The following is a 5840-nucleotide window of genomic DNA, read 5'->3' as shown; positions in this document are numbered from 1 at the left end:
TTTGTGTGTGTGTGTGTGTGAATAAATTAAGAATACAGAAGAAAAATTTATTAATTTAGATTTGGATTGCTGTGTTTTGAGTAATTGGACAGACACAAATTTAGGACAGTATATTTCACAGTGTGAGTTAAGTCAGTAAGGGTATTACAGTAGCTTTACTATGACACATCCTTCTGCTCTCAGCACCCCAGGCAATGTGCTTTGATACTGGACATCCTGTATTTTGTCCTGGGAGAAGCAGCTTTCCCAAGTACTGCAGAGCATCCTGGTGTCCTCCCTGCACTGCAGTTCTGTCAGTCTGTGCACTGATGCAGCTTCTTGTGCAACAGAGTCAGGGATGCTGTGGTGTTCTGTGATGTGGTTTGCTCTCTTTCAAATTATTTTGGTGATGATATCTCCAGAATTGAGTCAGTGCTGTATTTCTGCTGTGAGCCAAGCCAGAGACTCAGTCTTGTGTGAGCTGGAGCTTATACTTGGCACAGAAGAAGTCAGGGAGTTCTTCTCCCACTGTGGTGCAATGATAGGTTTGTTCAGGCAAATGTGGCAACAGTAAATAAGGAGAAAGCTGAAGCGCTGGTGGAATTTAGCAGCATGGAGCAAATAAGCTGCAGTCTGTGGAGCATGAGTGTTGTGGTTTAAACTCTGTCAGCAAGTCAGCCACACAGTCTGCTCACCCCCTGCCCTGCTCCCGGAGTGATGGGGAGGAGAATCGAAAGAATGTAACTCCCACATAGTGAGATAAGAACAGTCCAGTAACTAAGGTATAACACAAATCACTGCTGCTACCACCACCACCACCAATAATAATGATAAGGGAAATAACAAGGGGAGAGAATACAATACCAACTGCCGAAAATGAGCCTGACTGAGCAGTAAGTGCCCTTCTGGGTAACTCCCAGTTACCTCCTGGGCATGATGTGCTGTGGTATGGAATACCTCTTTGGCTAGTTTGGGTGAAGTGTCCTGTCTCTGCTTCCCCCTGGCTTCCCCTCCTCCCTGGCAGAGCATGAGCCTCACAAAGTCCTTGGTCAGAGTAAACATTACTGAGCAGCAACTAAAAACATCGGTGTTATCAGTGCTGGTCCCAGGCTGAAAGTCAAAAACACAGCACTGCACCAGCTACTAAGAAAGAAAAAAAAGGACTGCTGCTGCTAAACCCAGGACAATATCCAACCATTATTCCATACAGCTCAGGTCATGCTCAGATCCTGCATTTTCAATATACCATTGCTCTTACATATATATATATATATACGTCCACATACACAGACAGAGAGAAAGAGATCATTTCTTAGTGCATGGACCAATCCCTATAATGCTGCTGAGTCCATCTAGTCCATGATGTCAGGTTCCATCTCTTGTAACAGTCTTTTGGGGCAGGAGAGGCTGTGTGCAGTGTTGGATCGTTGTCTGCCGATGCGGATCATTCTGTTACTGCAGAACTCGTCTGGTTCTATCAAAGTTAATTCTTGGTTGGGATGAGGGTCGGAGGGAAGTCAGGACCAATCACTGGTGACCTGAAGACATCTAGTTGATGGGCTGTAAAAGTATTACACAGCAGGCAACAGCATACAATTAAGTTCATTGGCTGTTTTCCCCTAAAATCAAATCCCCTTGAGGTATACATTGGACTTCCCCATCCTCCCGTATTACCCACCAAGTATATTCGGGTCCCTGAGCGGGTTTACCTTCACCTGAAGCAGGAGTCTTCAGTCAGCAGACTGTCTTCCACAGCAAATTCTTCATGTGCACCACAGGAACTTTGTCCCCCTCTACAGTATGTGAAAGTTCTGACTGGGCTGGGCCAGCCCTGTTGGCAGATCCTCTGGTGTTGACCAACCAGGTGGCCTGTGGTAAGTGTGTATCCCAATGCTTGGAAGTTCCCCCACCCATTGCTCTCAGTGTAGCTTTTAACAGTCCCTTGTACCTTTTGATTTTCCCAGAGGCTGGTGCATGGTAGGAGATGTGATATACCCACTCAGTGTCATGCTGTTTGACCCAAGTGTCTGTAAGGTTATTCAGAAATGAGTCCCATTGTCTGACTCAGTTCTCTCTTGGGTGCCGTGTCCCCACAGGATCTGTTTCGCAAGGCCCAGGACAGTGTTCCGGGCAGTGGTGTGGGGCACAGTGTATGTTTCCAGCCATCCGGTGGTTGCTCCCACCATGGTAAGCACATGGCGCTTGCCTTGGCGGGCTGGAGGCAGTGCGATATAATCAATCTGCCAGGCCTCCCCATATTTATGCTTCAGCCATTGTCCCTCATACCAAAGAGGCTTTAACCGTTTGGCTTGTTTAATTGCAGCACATGTTTCACACTCATGGATAACCTGGGCAATAGTGTCCATTGTTAAGTCCAGCCCTTGATCATGGGCCCATCTATATGTTGCATCTCTGCTCTGATGGCCTGAAGTGTCATGGGCCCACCAGGCCAAAAATAATTCACCTTTATGTTGCCAATCTAAGTCCATCTGAGCCACTTTAATCTTAGCAGCTTTAGCCACTTCTTGGTTGTTTTGGTGTTCCTCAGTGGCCTGACTCTTGGGTGCATAGGCATCTACATGGCGTACCTTCACCAGCAGGTTCTGCACCCAGCCAGTGATACCTTGCCACAGTGCAGCAGCCCAGATGGGTTTACTTCTGCGTTGCCAGCTGCTCTGCTTCCATTGCTGCAACCACCCCCACAGGGCATTTGCCTGTGCCATCCATGAGTCAGTATAGAGATAAAAGTACTGGCCACTTTTCTCATTCAGCAATGTCCAAGGCCAGCTGGATGGCTTTCACCTTGGCAAACTGACTTGATTCACCCTCTCCTTCAGCAGTTTCTGCAACTTGTCGTTGAGGACTCCATGCAGTTGCCTTCCATCTCCGATGCTTTCCCACAATATGGCAGGACCCATCAGTAAACAAGGCATACTGCTTTTCAAAATCCTTGCTCTCTGGCCAGTCCATGATGACTTCTAGAATGCCTGGAAGACTGGGATTTCCTATTTGAGCTCGTGTAATTAGTGCAGCCCGTTTACTCCATGTAGCATCAGTTGCATGATGTGTAGAGGAGACCCTGCCTTTGAACATCCAGCCCAGCATGGGCAACCAGGGTGCCAGGAGGAGCTGTGCTTCAGTGCCAGTCACTTCCGAAGCAGCTCGAACCGCTTCATAGGCTGCCAGTGTCTCTTTCTCAGTTGGAGTATAGCTGGCCTCAGATCCCTTGTATCCCAGACTCCAAAAGCCAAGGGGTCGACCTCGAGTCTCGCCTGGAGCTTTCTGCCAGAGGCTTCAGGTAAGACCATTCTCCCCAGCTGGATGTACAGTATGTTTTTTACATCTGGCCTGGTCCGGACTGGTCCAAGGGCCATTGAATGAACAATCTTGCGTTTAATTTGCTCAAAGGCTTGTTGTTGCTCAGGGCCCCATTTAAAATCATTCTTCTTCTGGGTCACATGATAGAGAGGGCTTACAACTGAACTGTAATTTGGGATGTGCATTCTCCAGAACCCCACAGCACCCAAGAAAGCTTGTGTTTCTTTCTTACTAGTTGATGGAGACATTGCTGTTATCTTGTTCATCACATCTGTGGGGATCTGTCTACGTCCATCTTGCCATTTTATTCCCAAGAATTGAATCTCCTGTGCAGGTCCCTTGCCCTTACTTCGTTTTATGGCAAAACCGGCTCTCAGCAGGATTTGGATTATTTCCCTCCCTTTCTCAAAAACTTCTGCTGTATCACCTCACACGCTAATGTCATCAATGTATTGCAGGTGTTCTGGAGCTTGTCCCTGTTCCAGTGCAGTCTGGATCAGTCCATGGCAAATGGTAGGGCTGTGTTTCCACCCCTGGGGCAGTCGGTTCCAAGTGTACTACTGGACGCCCCTCCAAGTAAAAGCAAACTGTGGCCTGCACTCTCCTGCCAAAGGAATTGAGAAAAATGCATTGGCAATATCAATCGTGGCATACTACTTGGCTGCCTTTGACTCCAGTTCATACTGAAGTTCTAGCATGTCTGGTACGGCAGCACTCAATGGTGGTGTGACTTCATTCAGGCCACAATAGCCTACTGTTAGTCTTCACTCTCCGTTAAGACTTTCGCACTGGCCGTACAGGGCTATTAAAGGGTGAGCTGGCCCTGCTGATCACTCATTGACTCTCCAGTCTACAGATCAGCTTATGGATGGGAATCAGGGAGTCTCAGTTGGTGTGATATTGTCGCCGGTGCACTGTTGTGGTCGCAATTGGCACTTGTTGTTCTTCAACCTTCAGCAACCCCACAACAGAAGGATCCTCTGAGAGACCAGGCAAGGTGGACAGCTGCTCAGTTTCCTCAGTCTCCAAAGCAGCAATATCAAAAGCCCATCAGTACCCTTTTGGGTCTTTGAAATACTCTCTCCTGAGGTAGTCCATGCTGAGGATGCATGGAGCCTCTGGACCAGTCACAATGGGGTGTTTTTGCCATTTCCTCCCAGTCAGGCTGGTTTCAGTCTCTAGTACAGTCAACTCTTGGGATCCTCCTGTCACTCCAGAAATATAGATGGGTTCTACCCCTTGACAGCTTGATGGCATCAGGGTACACTGTGCACCGGTATCTACTAGAGCCTTATACTTCTGTGGAACTGATGTGCCAGGCCATCTGATCCACAGAGTCCAGTAAATCTGATTGTCCCCTACCTCCACCTGGCTGGAGGCAGGGCCCCTCTAATAGTCATCACAGTGCTGGACACCTAAGTCGTGTTGAAAGGGATTATTCTTCGTTATCACAGGAGCTGGAGTAAAATCAGCTCTTCCACTCCATCTGGGAACCTGCTCACCAGAGACTGAAGCCACAGCTCTCATGGGATGATCAGCCTTGACCCTTGTTCCCCTCTTCAATTCATGCACCTGTTCCTCCAAAGCTGAAGTAGGTTCCCCATCCCACTTCTTCATGTCTTCTCCATGATCCCGCAGGTAAAACCATAGGGTGGCATGTGGCATATATCTTCTATATCTTCTCCCTTGAACAATAGGACGCCTTTTGTTAATAGCTGAGATGTGTGTTGGTACATGTCAGGAGCTGGATAAATCAGATGGATCGTCCCTCAATTGTTTTGAGATCCTGAGACAGTTTTTCCGCAGCTGAGATGATGGAAGGGGTGAGATTGTCTTTGAACTCTCAGAGTTTATGAATCATTTCATCCACTGTTAGTGGTACTATGTCATTCCAGGATACTGTTGCCAATGAATGGGCATATGATGATGGTGCATTCCATGTAAATTTTCGCCACATGGGTGGTGTACATTTGACTTCATCTGGGTCTGTGGGTATATCCCTGTTATTCGGCTTGATGTGATAGATCATCTTGACGATGGCCGATTCCCTCAGAGACTAGACGCCTTTGTCTAAAGTAGTCCACTTGGCCGAACGATTCATAACATCGCCCTTGTATGGAAACCTTTCTTTCACAGCTGCCAAGAGCTGCCTCCAAAGACTGAGGGACTTTTTCTCTCTTGCAATTGCTTTGTCAATTCCCCCTTCTCTAGTAAGTGATCCCAGCTGCTTGGCTTCTGTACCTTCTAGTTTGTGACCTTAGGCCCCATTGTCCCAGCATTGGAGCAACCAGGTGATGATGTGCTCCCCTGGTTGATGGGTAAGATCTTTTTGCATATTTCGTAGCTCAGTTGAGGTCTGAGGTCAAGAAGTCACCTCTTCTTCTTCTTTGTCATGTGATGATGACTCCTGACCAAATGCTGGACCGGGTGCTGAGTACATTTTTCTTCATCTTGCTTCACCCTTCTTGCCTCTTTTTTCCTTTTTCTCTTGTGTACAGTGGCAACTTGTATTGGTACAAATTGGTCCTCTGGTTTAGCTGCAG

This window comes from Neopsephotus bourkii, unplaced genomic scaffold (assembly GCF_033783945.1).
Source record: "Neopsephotus bourkii isolate Nb327-2 ecotype Australia unplaced genomic scaffold, CSIRO-AGI_Nbou_v1 NB_1067, whole genome shotgun sequence".
In the NCBI taxonomy this organism is placed as follows: Eukaryota; Metazoa; Chordata; class Aves; order Psittaciformes; family Psittacidae; genus Neopsephotus; species Neopsephotus bourkii.
Note: the sequence above shows the minus strand (reverse complement) of the source record.